The sequence below is a fragment of the Antechinus flavipes genome, chromosome 4, assembly GCF_016432865.1.
Source record: "Antechinus flavipes isolate AdamAnt ecotype Samford, QLD, Australia chromosome 4, AdamAnt_v2, whole genome shotgun sequence".
NCBI lineage: Eukaryota > Metazoa > Chordata > Mammalia > Dasyuromorphia > Dasyuridae > Antechinus > Antechinus flavipes.
In genome coordinates, this window is record NC_067401.1 from 329,773,570 (window position 1) to 329,792,926 (window position 19,357).

A 19,357-nucleotide genomic window follows, 5' to 3' on the forward strand; every position below is an offset into this window, starting at 1 on the left:
AGAAAATTTACCTCTTAGTTCAAAATCAGAATTGCTTCCCCTCACCAAATTATAAGACTTTATTAGTTAGCTAACAGGTAGGCAAAGGGTGTGACAGTTTCTAAATTATTTATTCTAAATTATATTATTCCTACTGTGCTTGGCCATAGCCAATTATGTTTAATTTCAGATAATTAGAGAAGCAGCTACACTGACGGACTTCAAGAAGCTGCCAAAATGATAGTCCCAAAGTGCAGGCTTAACCTGTTATCTTTCTAGTCAATAAACTCTGGGATCTCCCACTTATTTCTATAATCAAATATAATCTCAGTTTTGTACTGAAAGCTCTTCATAACCTGTTCCAACTGACCTTTCCAAGCACTCTATTATCCAGCCAAACTGGCTTTCTTGTTAATGAGTTGAGACTACACATAGTAATATCACCTCCTCTTTTGTACAAGTTGTCTCTCATGTCTGGAAGGTACTGCCCCCCTCTCCCCCAACCTTGGTCTCTCAGAATTAATTATCTTCAAAGCAGAGATCAAATGCCACTTTCAGGCCTCTCCTCATTTCTTTCTCACCCACAGTTCCCCCACCCCCAACTGCTTGTACCTCTCCTCCTTTACAAGTAGACAGATTATAGACCTATTTCATTTGACTTTGTGCTCCTAGAAACTAGTATAGTGCTTGGCACTTTATAGCATTTAATAAATACTTTATGATTGAAAGAATGATAAAATATTAATTTAAATTTTACTTTTGGCTCAGTACTTTCAAAAATTCCAATTTGTCAATTTCTACTACATTCATAGCAATATGGAAAGAAGGCAATAGAGGAGGGGAAAATCAGATTTAAGAAAAATCAATCAACACACATTTATTAAATACCTATTAGGTGCTAGACCCTGAACTAAGTTCTGAGATTACAGAGAAAAATATGAAACTACCCCTGACCCTCAAAATTTACATTCATTCTATAAGGGAAAAAGAACATACATACTTATAAGTATATATGAAAATAAATACAAGTTAATTTCGATAGGGAGGCACAAGTAGCTATATAGATCAGGAAAGCTTCATGCAAAAATTGTTACTTTAGCTTGTCTTTGAAGAAAACAAGAGTCCCAGATGAAAGCAATGAATCACAGGCTGGGGGGGAACAGCCTGTTCAAAGGTCTGGAGAGGAAGGCAAAGCCCCAAGATTACAGTCTAGTATTTATTACTACGAGAAATGTATTATAGATATAAAAATATATAGATATATATATAAAAATAAATATAATATAACTACTTATTCTTTGCTTTGGTGGTTAAGATCAAGCCATGGACCCACATTCTACAGGAAGATTCTTCTTTGTCCATAGAAGAATAAACATCATGTAAGGGCACAGAAGCTGATAAAACTGGATTTCCTTCCTTAATGTTATTTAATTTATACTTGCCTCATTTTCTTCAACTGTAAAATGGGGATAATAACAGCACCTAACTCCCAAGGTTTTTGTGATAATACTTGTAAAGCACCTATGTAAAGCACAATGCCTAACACATAGGTGTTGTTTTCCTTTGTTCTCTAAGAGAACCATGCCAACAGAGAGGTTATTCCATGACATGCAAGTGAATTGAACTTAAGTGAAGGAGGGCTATGCAAAGTCACCTGCCTCACTTTCTCTTCCAGAGCCATCTGGTCCAATAGTAAGATATAGATCAGAAGGACTCGAAATGGACCCAGATGCAGTGGGAGGCTAAGGCTTTTTTAAGCTAAGGTCTTTAACAGGTCTCAGTTTGACTGAGGCATTCCCCCCCTCCCCAAAATCAGTGATTGAGGTAAGGTAAGAAATAAAGCAGAGAACGGCCTCTTTTACCTAGGAAAAAAAAAATCAGTCTGAGAGAGGAAGATCCTAAGGGTTACTTGCCCAAACTGGAACAATGCCTTTTATATTCAGTCTGAGTCAATCGGAGTCCAAACAATAATTAAGTGGGACTTCTCTTGGGATCTAATGTCGGCCAACCAATAAAAGCCAGAATGATTGTGTTTAAGGTATGGTGGACATAAAAAGAAATCTAGCTGTAAATCCCAAGATATCTTGGGAGGTTTTAGCAATTAAAATTTATATTCCTTTGGGCAGAGCACCCACCATAAGGGTATGATACCCTGTGGGAAGGGAAGATAAAGGGAAAAAAAGAAAGAAAGAAAAAGAAAAAAGAAAGAAGCCATATTTCTCAACTGACCAGTTCCAGTTGGCTCTGCGGCAGGTTTGCTCCTATTACTACTCACAGAGGTCAGAGGTTATTTGTCATTCATTCTCAAAGAGAATCATGACATAAGGGAGGTGGTACCATGACATGCAAGTAAATTGGATTTAAGTGAGAAAGGTTGTGCAGAGTCACCAATTTTACTTTCTTCTCCAGAACTACCTGGGTATAGTGGCAAGATATAGATCAGTATGATTAGAAATGATCCTCCTATAACTACACTTCAAATCCCAGCTAGCTATTTTGCCCAATAATGCTACACTGATCATGGCTAGGGAAACAATTGGAGTACAGCCAAATCAATGTAAATCCATCATCCTTTCTTTATTGAAAATACAACTCGAAATGTATGTCTGACAGATAGTAAATGAGCAATATCATACATCATTCATACATTTATTTGCCCAATATGATTTACTGTTCCAAGTAAATCAAAGAAGGGAGGAGAGGTGCTGGGAACTTATAGGAACAATCTTTGGCTCTAACTAAAAAACTGTCATGGGAACTAAGACTCATATAGAGAAGCAAATATAAGACAAACCAAGATATAGAAAAACACAAAAGTATGATGTATTATTAGATATTGAGACAAATTTTTCATCCAATCTTTGTTTCCAGAGAAACAAGGAAGACTGAATACAATTGTAATGATTAAATATTTCTCAAAAAGCACAGAACATATTTCAAAAATCATGAGCTTTTTTTTTTAAGTCATGGGATTTAGAGACATGATAGACTTATTAAAGTTCTAGGCCATCACCTTTGTTTTATAGATGAAGAAACTGAAGTTTTAAGCAACAGTGACTTGGCCCAAATCACAAAAGTAAAGCATTTCAGGGAAGATTTGAACCATAATCCTTCTAATTCCAGATCCAAAGTTCTGTCCACTATTCCCACTATCTTTCATTTTCTTCTATAATCAGAATATTTCTGTAATGAAAATGATTCTGGTGAGGATAAAAATTTCAAAGAAATTACCTTCTGAATGGCATATGGCACAATTTTCACATTTCAAATGCCTTAAGATTTTCTGCCTGAGTTTATAGTCTTCTGTTAATATACAAAGTAACAGTCTCAAATGTTGTAATAAGTTTCACTGTGATGACAAGTTTCTTTTACACTTATCACACAGCATTAGAAGTAAGAATTAGATAAGTCATTTTTATTCAGCAAATCACATGCAGCAGTTACTAAAATTGGCTAGAGCATCTTTTCAAGTGTAATAATTAGGTATTGTCAACCTTATCACCTACTATGTTGACCACATACTACCTTTTATTAAGATTACAAAATGAAAAAGGTTCTATGTTATTAAAATACATATTATTTTCTAAAATAAAGAAATAAAGGAGAGAAAGAAGAAAGCAAAGAAGAAAGGGGGGCAAGGGGTAAGGAAGGAAGGAAGGAAGCAAGGGAAGAAGGAAGCAAAGAAGGAAGGGGGAACGAGAGGGAGGGAGAATAAGATAGGATGATCAAATGTTATACCAGCCAATCATTTTCTAGAGTTTCTTCCTTTTATAATTTTTAAATTATACATGTTAGTGAGACTATCATTTCCCATTTTCAGTGTTGTGAGGATAAGGATAGTCTTAGCTTTGATAGTTTTCATGTTATAGCATAGTTCTTCACTCAAACACCAAAGAAAGAGGACTCGATTCAAAATACACAGTCTCTAGTATTGTGAAGCACATTACAATAGCATCTTGGTGGAGTAAATAAAACTAGATTCATTTGCTAACTGTTCATATATGTAAACTATATGAACTGCAATTATTTTCTGAATTTCATTCCAATGATGGAATAATCCTCCTTAGCATATTCCTATTTTTTATGTTTTATCTAAGCCTATGGGAGTTCTCTACACTAAAAATTTGCATATGGTACCCAATCATCCTAAGTTTCTTCTTTCACTTATAATTAGATAGCTGTACTAATGAGATGAATTCAGCTGATCTTTCAACATTTTACCTCTAAAACTTTTCACCAAAGTTTATACTAGGTAGCAAAAGTAACTCATCTAAGTGTTAACTCTCTTCTGTCTCTTGCCTACCTTCTGGTAAAGGTGCTAATGAGCAATAAAACAGCTCCTAGGCTGTCAGCAGAAGAGATAAGAAAACAATATAGAGATGGAATTAATTAATAGTCATAAAAACAGTCTCTGAAAAGTTAGAGTTTGAGTGTAACTTTAAAAATAGTCTAGATGTAACTATGTCTTAAGTTAAAACTTGTATTTACATAGTACTTTTAAGTTTACAAAGCATTTTCCTCATAGCACCCTACATAGTGGATAATATAAATATTTTCATTCCAATTTTACAGGTAAAGAAACTAAAACCTAGAAAAATTGAGTATCATACCTCAGGGCACACAGTCAGTAAGTATTAGAATTAGACTAAAACTCAAGTTTTCTCATGTCTAGTTCAAGTTTTTCCTCCTATATCATGATGTCTTTCTAAAGACCAATGTATGCAATTTGACTAAGTCCTATTAAAAAAAACTAAAGCAGCATTAAAATTGTAAGCTAACTTTCAATAAACTTTATCATCTTCAAAAAGAATTTATGGAACACTTGCTATGTGAATGAGCCTTATGTAAAATACTAAAGACACAAGGAATACTTGTCTTCAAAAGGTTTGCAAAGTAGTTGGAAAGAGAAGATACTATTAAGATAAAAAGATAAGTAACAATTCAATTAGTCATCTCAATGATAGGGAATAGAAGCAGAGACCTTACAAATAGCTGATAATCCTTATTGCAACATGTGATTTATATTTTTCAAGGTCATTTCACTCATTCATATTTAGCAAATATTTTTGAGTATCTACCAGGTGCAAAGCACTGGATCAAGTGCTACTGAAGAGAGTGGAGAAGGTTACAAAGATGAACATATAATTACCATGGATAAAATAATGTACAAAAATAATTGCAAATAAATGACCAGCTATCACTCCAATAAAGAATCAAACTTCCTATTTCCTGACAGAGAAGTGATGAACTCATGATGAACTCAAGATACAAATAGGATATAATTTCTTTTCTTTAAATATGAGCAATATGAAAACTTGTTTCTTTTTAATTAAAGGGTAATAAGGAAAGGGAGTACATGTGTATACACACACACAGTGACAGAGAGATAGACAGATATACAAAGTATAGACTATAAGGATAGCATTAAAAGTTACATGGTAAATTTATTACAGGCTTTAAAAGAAAAGCAAGTTATATATAATGAGATGTTCAATTTCATGTACATTTCTCTCTCCTTCTGTTCTACAGTGTATATATGGAAATGCTCATTTTATTTGGTGTTTAAGTAGAATTTTAAAAATGAAATTAAAAGACATTATTTGATGCTTCTTAAGAATGACAGAAAGTGAATGAATTCAAAAAGGGAAAGAATGGGATTTCAAAACGTGAAAAGAGGAGAGAATTGGTTTTTTTTCCCCCTAGGAATTAGCATAAGCAAAAACTAGAGATACAGAAAAAACTTGTCTACAAGAAATAGTCATACCCCTATTTTACCTAATTTTATTTTTACCTAATTTTACCTAATACATAGAATATGTATAGGGGAATAGAATAAAAGTTCTTAAACTGTGGGTTGTGACTCCATAGAGGGTCATGTAACTGAATGTGGGTGTTGCGAAATTGTGATTTGTTATCAAAATAAATGTTTGATTTGTATGCCTATTTTATATACCTAAATACTTGGGATCACATAAAAATTTCTTGGCAAAAAGGGATTGTGAGCGGAAAAAGCTTAAAAAGACCTAGAACAGAAGATAAAGTTGTACAGATAGATTGAGGTAAGATTAATCTTAATGTATAATTTGAGCAAATATAAAACTGAGTTTGCACTCCCTAAGTACACACTATGTTTAATTTGTGTTAAGGCCAAGTAACTCAAATTAATATGTCATGCTGAAAGAGTACTGTGTCATATAGGCTTGGTCTGAGGGAGGAAAAGCCAAAACTGAATTTTCATGCAAGTAGTCCATTAAAATACAACAAGTTAAGTTACTGGAAAAGGAAGTATGAGTAAAATCATATAAGTCAAATATGTATCTCCCCAAACAATGATTTTGTACTGGAAGGGAGGCTGGAAGGGATGCTTCTGCAATATTGACCCAAGGTTAACTCTTTAATATAAATAGACTGTTACAAATTTTTTAATGAATTAGACATTATTTTGACTCCATCTGAAAGGCAGCATGATATAGAAAAGAGAAAGAGAGCCAGTCTTGGAGCCAACAATGAATTGGGTGTACATTCTACCTCTGAAATATGCCAGCTGTGTTGCCCTGGACAAATCATGTACCTTCTCTGGATCTCAGATTACTAAGTACTTACAGAAAAAAAAAATGATCTGAAGTAGAAGAAATAGTTTCATAGCCAGGGAGCTCCCTACAGAGATGAATTTGGAGATCTGGAATAGTGTGATGCTTTCTATAGTATTTATGAACAAAACATAGCATACCCTAATTGATGTATCTAATTTAGTTGACTTAAAATATCTTCAGGAAAGGAATTTGACTACGTGAGGAAAGAGCTGGTGAATTACTTCCCCAATTCTGCCATCATAAAGTCTGGAATCCTTAGCAAGGAGTTTAAGTTTATTCCAGGGACTTCAAGGCTCAAACGTTTTAAGAAGAAACATGTTCAGGGCAGGATGAGGCTACCTGGGGCAGCTAGGATAGAGTGGCAGGCCTAAAGTAAGGAAGACTCATCTCCCTGAGTTCAAATCTAGACTCAGACACTTACTAGCTGTATGACCCTGGACAAGTCACTTAACCCTGTTTACTTCAATTCCTCATCTGTAAAATGAGCTGAAAAAAGAAATGGCAAACCACTTCCTGATCTTTTTCAAGAAAATTCCAAATGGGGAGTCAGACATGATTGAAATGACTGACAAGACTATCAAAGGTTCAGAATTACATATATGGAATGGGAAGGGTGGATGGACACAAGATCCTACACTAAATCATAGAAACTTAGTGTCTGAGTGATGGTCTGTGTATTACTCACTTTATATGTGAGACTGTACACATCAACAGTACCCTCAGTGTACTCTGCTTCTCTCTTTGGAAGGCTAGAAAGCAGAATAAATAATTCATCCAAAAGTCTCTATTTATAAAGGGATTCCCAATCATGCATCTCTTCATTTCCCACCTGGCTGCACTATTTTGAACTTAATTCCATTGTACCCCTTTGTTTAGAACACCTTCTTTGCCTCCCACTTTTTAGCTTTCTTTTGTGTGTTACCTTCTTCCATTATATTGTGAGTTCCTTGAAAGTAGGGACTGACTTTTTATATTTGTGTCTCCAGTGCTTAGGACAGTTAGCCTTAGTTCACTGGAACATGGTAGGTGCTTAATAAGTGCTTATTGACTGTACGACCTCTCAATATCCAGACTCTCCCACATCTAAATGTCATGTCATATCTGACATGTCACCCAATGTCTGATTACTCTTCCCATTGCACAGCTCCAACAATGTCACTTCTTTATAAACAAAATAAAACAAAAACAAACAAACAAACAAACTCTTCTGATATTTCCTCGGGATCTAACAAAAAATTTCAGACTCCTTAGTCTAATATTAACACATTTCATAATCTGGTTCAATTTTCCATTTTCACCTTTAATCTCTCACTGCTATATGCTCCTATATGTAATGCATGCCTCAGTCAAAGTGGAACTTGTTACTGCCCAGCCCAATCCACACTTTCTTTCCTCTCTGGTTTTGATCACACCTATGTCTCTAACTTGGAATATTCTTCATCTTATTTTCCTTAACTGAAATGCTACCTATCACTCAAAGTCCAGCTCAAATATCTATGATTCCTTCTCCAATATTTCCAGTTCAAAGGTAGATTTAAAGACCTTAAAGGATATTTAGTTTAATGTCTGAAGAAGCTATGATTTCATTGACTTATGCACATTTTCCAATTATACTAGCTGCAAACTTTTCTGTTCTTAATCCATTCTATTCTTATTCTATTCTATTATTACTAAACAGCCTTACTGAACTGAGGTGGCTAAAAATATTTATAACTTGGAGGCCAAGTCTTAGAATGCCAACACAATTCTTTCCTAACACTTATCATATCCCATCTTGTTTTATAGATGTTATACTATACATGTCTTACTGCCCCGACCAGACAGGTTCATTCATTTTTATATATCCCACATCAATTTCCTTTCATATAGGAAATATTCATAAAGTGTTTTTTAATAATGTTCATTGAATGAATGAGTGAATGAATGCCTCTGACAAGGAATCATTTAGAATCAAATATCTATAAATCAAGAACTTTATTTTTTACTGAACTTTTAACTATAGATGATATTGCTTGGAGTCTAAAATAGAATTAGAGTAAATTCTCCCAGAATTAGAGAGGCAGCTTGGTGTAATGGATAGAAAGTGGTGCTTGAAACTAGAAAGGCCTGAGTATATAGTAGCTGTGTGACTTTGAGCAGTTACTTGACTGCTCAGTGCTCTAGAAGAAACTAGACAAGACTAGAAGCGATAGCCAAGATATTGATCTGGTCTGATAGAGGGAGTTTCCTCATCTGAGAATTTCCATTATGAATATCTCAATTCCAGTTCCTATTCCTATCACAGAAGTATGATAGGTAGCTAACAAACCAGCCCAACTTTAAAAATAATCAAATGTTAATTCAATTTCACCAGTGTTGACATTATTCACTACATACAATTATACCCTAGTAAAGAGATTTGGGGGGAGAAGTTAGAATTTTGTCATAGCAACTTCCACATTTATATTTTATAAACTTAGGGCAGAATAGGTTATTGAACAAGCTCTTTTTAGAAAGGTCACTTATTAAGAGCAGGTCAACCTATCTACTGGCAAAATTATAAATTGCAAATTACTAGCTGATAATTATCTTTTAGATATGTGAAATGGGAGAGGTGGGATAATATTACCTTCCTCTCTCTCTGGGTCCAAGAGAAACAATAGGTCTCTGATGAGAAGGCAACAATAGTCTCGGTGACTAGATTTGGGATTCAACTTTCTGTAGTTAACAGGGTTAGACCTCCCTGGAGGGCTTATGAGTCTTGTTTTGTTTTTAAAGGACAGCTGCCACTCCAAATCACTATGATAAGAGAAATACAATCAAAACAATTCTGAGATTTTACCCCAAAGCCAGCAAAATAGAAAAGACAACAGAAGAATTAGGGGCAAGAGCCATTTACTCCACAGCTACAGAGCATATATAAAAACAAGTCCATTAATATATAGTTAGCTGAACTTGAAATTGTTGCAACCATTCCAAAAAGCAATTTGAATTTAGGTGGCAAAAATATAGATAGCCTTTAAGACAAAAATCTCATTGTTAGACATATACCCCAAGGAAATCAAAGATAGAAAGATTCTATATAAACCAAAATATGTAGAGTACTTTTTGTAATAACAAAAGAGTAGAAATATATATAAATAAAAATAGAGTAACATGATCATCATCAGTTGATGAATAGCTAAACAAACTGTTACACATGAATGCAATGGAACATCCTGTAAAAATAATGTATATGAATAATTAGAGAAGCATGGAAAGACATATATATATGATACAGAATGAAGCAAACAGAACCAGAAGACTAATATATAAAATGACTATAACAATGCAAATGGAAAGAACAAAAGCAATATAAAACTGACTGTCATGTGAGGATTGGGTTTTTGTTTTTTGTTTTTTGTTTTTTGTTTTTTTTTAGGTTCCTCAGAATTCACTGGCACTGGAAATTCCAGTTGAGAAGATTCCTCTATAAAAAGTCTTAGAGTTTCTATGTAACTTATTGTCTGAGTTTCCCTAGATTCAAAGAATTTAATTGCCTTGCCAAGAGTCACAAAACCAGAATTTAGCAAAGATGAGATGCAAAGGCTACCTTTGTCTTCACTATGCCAAGGTACCTACCTCTCACTGCTGTAAACCACAATGACCCAACGTGGCTCTGGAGAAGAGATGAATAAACGTAACCTCCATCTCTTCTTTAATGAACTATGAGTATGGAAATTTGCATATACTATCATTTTTTGTGTTGCTTAACTTGTCAATTTGCTTTTTACCCCTTTCCTTTTTTATTTTTTATAATAAAGAATGACTTACTAGGTAGAAGAGAGGGATGAAGAGGAAAGGCAGAAGAGGAGAGAAGGGAAGGGAAAAGTAGTAGTAGAAGGAGGGATGTTTTCAAAAATGGAGATTCAAAATAATGCTCTTTCTTCTTTCTTTCCTTCCCCTTTCTCTTTCTCTCTCTTCCTTTTGCCTTTCCTTCTCCTCTCTTTCCCTTTTCTTTCTTTTCCTTTCCAAAAAAGGAGAGTATCCATAGATCTGCTAAAGAATTATAAATAATTGTAAAGAATTGAAAATAAAGATGGCACCACTTTGCCACATACCCTCAGGGGGCACTGTGGAGTCAGCAATAAAAGCTGAAAAGAGAGAACTAGGTCAAATTTTGTGGGATATTAAGGAAAATCATATAGGACCTGCCCTTCTTATATTTGGGCTTTTCTCTCTTTTCTGGCAGGCAAATTAACAAATAGTCATTCCTCTTGTCTTCTGTTCTTTAATGTTATGTTATAAGAAACTCCTCATTTTTTCTGCTTGGTAAATGAGCATCTTCTTTACCTCACCTCCATTCTTTCCCTTTTTTTGCACTGGATTGCTTCTTATTAAGGAATACCCAAAAGCATAGGGCAAGAAGTGTTTTGTGATCTAATTCCATTTTATTTGCAGGAACTCTGCTGGGTCTATACTTTGGGATTATTATTAGCATTTATAAGGTGTTTTGCAAACATGAAAATAATATGTGTTAGCTATTATCATCATCATAAGTATTAAGAATTACAAAGTTCAATTTATAGAATTTCTTTCTTTGAATGATTTCATGTTCTATTATACTTACAGTATATCAATACTTCAATGACTTGATTTCACTGATATGGAAAATATCCTCTAATGATTCAGATGACATGACTTCTTTCTTCTGTGATTCTTGTCCATCATCCTCTAAATCCTCTACAAAAAAGTTCACTCAGTACCCTGAAGATCTTCTTCCAGGTTTCTTAACATTAAGTAAATAGTAAATGCACCCCATGGGCTGTCTCTCTTTTAACCCTCACAATCAATTCAAGAGCAACTCACTATCTTTTCCAGTCATACAACTCTTTGATTGAATTGCTTATTCTGTTTCTTATTTTGTCATTAGTAATACACAGCAGCTTATCTACATCTATCATACATATTTTCATCATCTTTTGGGTCACCAATAATTTTTATTCTTCAGATATTGTGATACATACAGGATCACAGGAAAAAAAAACACTGATGTTAAGAAGATGGGGTTTTTGTTTGAGGAAGCAGTTTTAAATTGTACAAAATGTTGCATAATTTTCCAAATGATAACTTCTTTGTATTCAGTTCAGGGCCCAGCTCACTGTCCATCTACAATGTCTGCCCAAGATATAAAATACAGTGACACTGATAAGTCGAATTATTAAGTCCATCTAGCCCCATTATATAATCTGACAATAAGCATTCTTCAACTATCTGAATTTTTTTATATTAACTATTAGGTCAAATTCTTTTTGAGCTAGTATAGATCTCACTTAAGAAGATCTGTAGTGCTCTTGGGCTTGATGTAATCAAAACAATGTTTCTGCAAACAGGAACATCTGCAGGACCTCATCCATTTGGATTATTCGCTGAACATCCTTCAAAACATGAAACATCATTTGAAAGTATTGATCTTTTTGTTTTATGTATGCCTTCTTTGATATCAATACTTATCACCAAAGTTGTCTCTATTATTGCATCTAACAGGAAAGACACTTTGTTGGAAGAGAATTTTATTTTACTAGATCACTTTTTAATAATCCATAAGCAATATACCAAATAGTCTTTTATTTTCTGAACCTCTCAGTTAATTGAGTGACCATAAAGAAGTAAGTGGATGCAGAAAATAATTTGTAAACTTCTTTCTTTATCTCCTCAAATTTTCATCAAGGATGTCTTTGATATAAGAATAGTTTATATTCCTTAAGATTATATAGAAAATAGATGTACAAGTTATTTTTTATTTATGTTGTTTTGATTGTCTTTGGGGGGGAGGGAGTCATTTTCATGACTTGAAATGAAAAGACTGCCTAAGTATTGCATTGATTTTCACAGATCAGAAAGACATCAAAATAATGCTAAAGCACATTAGATACCTCTTCCCTGGAGAATTTATAGGAGAAACATGGACAAGAATCATTCAAGATGAGAAGGCATGAAGGGACTCAAATTTTTACTAATTCTCATATCGTGGAATATCCACAATAATGAATAAACAAATCCACTGAAATACTAAAATACTGAATACTGCCCATAATTGTTTTCAAATATGTGGTATAATCTCCTCTTTCAGATACCTTGGAAATAAGTCCCTTAATGCCTTTAAAACTGTGTTGCCTCCAGCAAGGAATTCCTCTGTGTGTACTTGGTCAGGTCCAGCTGTTTTTCTCCATCTTCATCTTTTTGGTGCCATTTCCATTTCCTCATATAGTACATCAGGGACTGAGATGTTAGAGTTCAAATGGGATGGTTCCACTGTCATCAATGAAAAAAAAGTTCGTTATAGAAATTCAGAAAGATCTTTCAATTTTTTCATCTGTTTGTTCTTCTTCCAGTTTCTTATGTCAATACTCTAAAACTGATAGGCCTTCATGAAACCTCATGCCAAACCTATTGATAGTTTTTTTTAATTAATTTTTATTTTGAACTTTTAAAATGTCAAATAGAATGCATATTTACATATATTTAGCAGAATAGAGAATTTTACATGAAACTGCAGGTTTCAACTATGTACAATATTCATGTCAAAACTTTTGGGAAACTTGTTTTTTTCAAAGAACTTATATTCTATCATTAAATACCCATCTCCCACTCAATCAGTTTCCTGTTTTCTTAGAGGAATTTAGCCTGCCATTACATATAATTAGTTGTGTAATATAAACAATTCTGAGTATTACTGCCTGGAAATGAGAATCAAGTGCATACAAAAATATGCTTCTAGACTTATGTTTAAGATATTTCTGGTAAAAATATAACTATAATTTTTAATACCAATACTTGTTACACAATATGTGACTAATATGGTTATATGAAACTACTTACATAGTACTGCTTTTAACATAATATATAACTAAGATAGTTATATATAACAATTATATATAATGGTTGACTACTTTAAACTATTTTGATCCCTACTTATTTCAATAGTCCACTGAATGGTTAGATTCATCTAAAAGTGAATCCATATATATAGGATAAGCTTAGTGACCTGACTGACATGGACTAAATCTTCAATGACAAGAAACTTCAGAAATACTACCAGTAATAGGTACTCTATGTCCTTTAGCTCAAAGAAATATACCAGAGAATGTGAGCAAGGAGACAAAATTTAAGTGGTCATAAAATATTGTAAGTAGGTCAATGAGCACACACAATAATAGGGATCCTGTCATTCACTATTAAATTTATAAGTGTATATTACATTATAAATTTATAAGTATGCATGACATATTGACAAAAGAAACAGAGTTCATAGAACAATATGTTAAAAATTATTCTCTTGACAACTTGTTAGTTGTGTGTGTGTGTGTGTGTGTGTGTGTGTGTGTGTGTGTATTTAAAGAAAAAGGTGGGAGGAGCTAAAATAGTATTCCGTAATAGAATGACCTCAGAGGCAGTGAAAGATACTTTTTCATTAAAAAAACACACCACATACTCATCCATGATCTATGTAGACAGAGGATGAGAAATTGCAGAAAGCAAAGATCATCTAAGATGAAATTAAGAAACCTGCTTTACAAAGAAGTTAGTAGGTGGATTCATCCAAACCACATTATTTACATCTTCCAAACCCTATCATTTTATGCAATGGCTAAAATTTCACTCATGTCACAAGCTCTTCCCTACCTCCTCCCCCACCCCACACTGTGACTCTCTTCAAAACTGTCACATTAGGGGAAAAAAGGAAGAAAAGGCTATTATTTTGATGTCTCACAGGAAAAAATAAAACCCCATATTAACTTCTGAATTTGAATTTATTGGGCATAAATTTTAAGGTAAATGTTTTAAAAGAAAGGAAGAAAAAAGGACTGCATATGGCTTTCTGTGACACTAAAGTGGAACAGGTCAGACTTCATTTTTCCTTCTATTCCCAACATCAGCTCAATAGGTTAAGTCACTCAGCACTTTTCCTGGCTTAAGTGCTGAATGCCGTACCAAAATGTTGAATAGGTTAAGTGTTTAAATTAAATTGTCTATTTACAAATTCCCTGAACAGCACCTTGAGTTCTTCAAAGAATGAACACTATGTAAATGAGTAAATATTTTTTTTAAAAAAAAAACTACATTCTTTTCAAAGTCAACAGTGTTAATGGTGTCAGCTTGTATTCATAAAAAATACCAGAGTTGCATGTGTGTCAGTAGTTCCTGACAATAAACTATCTTGGTGAGGCAACAGTAACCATATAGATGAACATTAACAATGTTTTTAAGAGTATCTCAACAGTTAAAATAGATTTCATGATTTGTTTTTCTTTGTATACAACTCTACTATATTACTTTATTCTATTTAGTCACTCTCCATGAATAAAAGCCATATTTGCAAGACTATCTCTGGTCCTCTTAAATTGAACTACAACCTTTTTGACCTTATTTTAAAATACTAAACATAGTCGTTTCATAAGCACACAATTTTATGAAATAGACTTATTAAACTATATTATCCTAGTTTTAAACTGAATCTTACTGAGGTTGATTCCATCAAAACTGATAGGGTATATGGCATTATAGGTTTTGTCCCCCCTTGAGATCCCATTATTTTTCCTTACAAACTTTCTATCTCACTAGCACTGCCTTCAGGATTTGTTGTCATCTATTTCTGTAGCATTCTGGATTGCCCTAGTCTTCAGATGACCTATAGAGGGAAGAACAATGCAGCTTCCTTTTTCTCACCCCTCCTTAATCCCTGATAATGGCACAGCAATAATTTTAATGGTTTTAAAAGGAATTTATTAACAACAAATCCACTACAGAGTAAATCATGAATGAGGATGATGATGTTAGCTATGGAAAGGAGGGATATATGAAACCATTAAAAGATCACAGTTTCCAAAAGTCCTGAGGCCATATGCCATTCTCATTAGCTCCCCACTTCTTTAATTTCTCTTTCTTATTCTGGGCCTTAATATTTATTCTTTTGCATCATCAGTGCCTTAGAATTATCTAGTCAGAACTGTGATTCATGAATTCATCCTTTCAAAAGTCTTTGTTAAGAGTTTACTATGTACCAGGAAGTATGGTTGGTGCTGGAAATAGAATAAAATATAACAGTCCCTGTCTACAAGAAGCTTATGTTCTGCTGAGAAGAAATAGTCTTTACAAAGAAAATTAAATATGAAACACAAAAAAGGGAAAGAGAGCACTAGCAACCTAGAAGATCAATAGAGACTTCCTATAGGAAGTGGCATTTGAGCAGAATTTGGAAAGAAATTAGGGATTATCTAAAACAGAGGCAAATATTTATGCATCACAGAAGGAATACATTACAGACACTGGATATGGATTTGGCAATTAAGAGTTCACTGATAGCCTCAGAGAGAGCAGTTTCAATTGAATGATATGTGGACAACTGGAGAATTACAAGGGACTGGAAAGTGAGTGAAAGATGCAAAAATAGAGGCAACAAATGTAGACTTCCTTTCCCCCCTAGTAGTTTGGCTGTGAAACAGACATCTAGAAACATAACTTGAGGAGATGGTAGGATCAAGTGAAGGTTTTTTAAGAATAAGTATTAACTGGAAATTGTTATAAATAATAGGGAAAAGAAACAAAGAATATGGAAAAATTAAAATATTAGGAGACTAAGAGGACTGTTGAAGGAAGAAGTTCCCAGATAATGAATGGGATGATTTCATGTTAATATCTATGATGCATATATCACAGTTACTGGCAGATAGTGAAACTTAATAAATGCATGTGAATTGATTGGCAGATTGAAATCAAGTAGTCAATGAACATTTAAGGAGCACTTACTATTTGCCAGGCACTGTGTTAAGGGATGGGAATCAAAGAAAGTCAAAAGCCAGTCCCTGCCCTCAAGGAGCTCACGATCTAATGGGGGAAACAAATGAAAACAACTATGTACAAACAAGTTATACACAGGATAAAAAGAAAATAATCAACAGAGGGAAAGTACTAGAATCAAGAGGATTGGGAAAGGCTTCCTGTGGAAGGGATTTTAACTCATGACAGATGGCTTTGCGTTTTTTTCCGTAGATTATGAGGCAAGGTCCTCGGCTGGGGGGAGGCGTGAGGGGTTACTTGAGGAGAAAAGAAGTGTGTAACAGATGCTATGGTGAGTGGGAAGAAAGAGGCAATCAAGAAAGAGTATAAGAATTAGCATGTAGCAATGAAGATCCAATTGAGATTGTTGTTATTATTGCTCAGTCATTTCAGTCACGTCTGATTGTTTGTGACCCTATTTGGAGTTTTCTTGGCAAAGACACTGGAGTGCTTGCCATTTCTTTCTCCAGCTGATTTTATACATGAGGAAAATGAACAAAAGGGTTAAGTGACACTTGCCTAGGATCGCAGAGGTAGTACATTTCTAAGGCTGAATTTGATGGCAAGTCTTCCTGACTCCAGATCTGACACTCTATCCATTGTACCACTTATAACACATTTGTAATAGAGTTAATGAGCATAGTCATGTGACTTCATCAGTGTTGACCCTCTCCAATTCCAATAAAGCATAAGGAAATCTAGGACCTTGCGGATTCCTCTCTAATGCAGCCCTTATGCTCAGTCAATCTTTGTACCATCCTTTTAAACATGGAGGGAGGGAGGGATAGAGAAAGGGAGGGAAGAAAGGAAAAAAAGAAAGAAAAAAGAAAGGAAGGAAGGAAGGTTGAGAAAGAGTGAGGAAGAGAAGAAAATAGCTAGGAAAGAAGAAAGGAAGGGAGGGAGATAGGGAAGGAAGTAGCAAAGAAGGTAGGTAGGAAAAAAGAAAGGAATAAAGAAACGAAGGAAAGATGGAAGGAGGGAGGAATAAGGGAAAGAGGAAGGAAGGGAAGAAGAGAAGGAGAGAGGGAAATAAGTATTTATTAAGCACCTATCATGTGCCAGACACTGTATTAATCACTTTATAATTATCTCATTTTATCACCACAATAATGCTAAAAAATAAATGCTATTATAATCTCCATTTTATAATTTAGGAAATCTAACAGGTTAAATAACTTGCCCTGAGTCACACAGCTAGTATCTGAGACTAGATTTGTATTCAAATCCTGCAAACTGTAATTCTAATTAGGAAATTTTCTTCCCTAAGTCCCAAAACTATTTCCTTTACAATCTTAGGCTTGAATCATTCCTTCCTTCCTTCCTTAGATATATGTACAACCTGGACTCAAGGGAAGCTTTTTGCATTCTTATTTCACCTCTTCTCTGACTGGTTCCCTGAATCAGATTCTCTAACTAGGATAAGCTCTTCATGTTAAAATGAACTTTTCTCCCTAAGTCATGCAAGCCAACAAACCTCTTTTAGTTCTCTCCCTTTGTTTTGTGCTCCTTTAATTAACATCACATAATGAAAGAAGCACTGGATTCCAAAGTTATAAAACCAAGATCTGAGTTTCTAGTACTGACACTAGTTCCATGACTGGACAATTCACTTAGCCTTTCTACATTACATTTTCCTCATCTGAAAGATGGAGAGAATACTTGCACTGCTACCCCACAGGACATTTGTGAAGCACCTCACTGTAATCCATAAAGCATCATACAAAAAAAGATCTCCCAATGTATCTGTGGTCATCTCCAGCAGTACTGTCCTATATCTTGCTCCTGGATTCAGATTACTCTGAAGGAGAGAATGAGACTGATGATTCTGAGCAATCCTGCCTCATTTAAATCCAATTCATTTGCAAGTCACGATATCACCCTTGCTAAAGTCATTGGTTCTCTTTGAGAAGGAAGGACAAATAACAATGACAACAAATGAATTAATGGATAATAATAGATTGGACATTGTGATGGTGTTCAGAGTCTCATGCTGCTCAAAAAATACAATTAAAAAAGTAAATTTGAATTTCAAAAAGTAAATCATTCTCTTACTTTTCATCTATAACTTCTTATGTTACAATGGTGGATTACAAATGGATTATAATTGAGAACAAAGATTATAGGAGTCAAGGAAAAGGAACTTCAGGATTTTGTATCCTTAGTATCTAGAATTAGATGCTATGAATATTCTAAATAGTAATAAATATTCACTGACCCATTACAGAAAACTTAGTTGTATTTAATTCTTATCATCTTTTGCTACAAGCATCCAATCCTGTCATTTTTCCTGTTTTTATCTCAAGTGAATCTCTTCTATATTAAAGAACCAGTCTTAATTTTAACTCAATCTCCCAATTTTCCATTTCACTTTGGCTAATTTCTCTTCACTTGTATTCCACTGAATCTTTCATGTAGATAGATACTGATGCTTCTATTAAGGTCAAATTCATCCATACTTGGACCATATTTCTCTACTTATACATCCTGCAATTACTTCCTATTGCTCTGCAGATTGGGCCTAAAATAACTCAAAGAAGGTCATTAAATCACCAGAAATTATTTAATTTTCTTCATTTAAAGAGGAAAATGTTATTCTCTAACTCCCTTTCTATATTTCTCCCAGTCAAATCAGGCCAAGTTCTCTATCAACCAATTATACAACCTCTACTTTCAAGTGTCCCTTGCTCAATACATGCAATACACACCTTCACCTAGTAGCCCAAAGGACTAATAGATGAAAGTACCTAGCTGTTTACTAGAGATTATTTGGGGGGAGGAGGGAGAGGAGAGAATACTGGGAAAATGATGTTTGATATAAAATTTTTATTTGGTATGTTTGTAGCATGTTTGCACAGCTGCAAGAATATGTGATGATCTGATATATTTATTTACATTGATGATGTGTGTATAAGATGAATAGCTCCTTGAAAGCAGGGGACGTTCCTGTTTAACTTGCTTTGTATGGTACTCAACAAATTACTAGGTTC

General features: G+C 34.2%; 1 protein-coding gene across 4 annotated transcripts in view; it reads right to left on the reverse strand.

Moving 5' to 3' along the window:
• The window catches only part of HIVEP2 (HIVEP zinc finger 2), a 270,178-nt gene that overhangs the window by 65,794 nt on the left and 185,027 nt on the right, over positions 1–19,357 (reverse strand). For 3 of the 4 annotated variants that reach the window (XM_051997870.1, XM_051997869.1, XM_051997867.1), the window contains one exon: positions 12,668–12,845. The exons of the other annotated variant lie outside the window; for it this stretch is intronic. The gene's annotated coding sequence lies outside the window, so the exon portion shown is untranslated. The remainder of the gene's footprint in view (positions 1–12,667; positions 12,846–19,357) is intronic. 4 annotated transcript variants of the gene reach the window in all.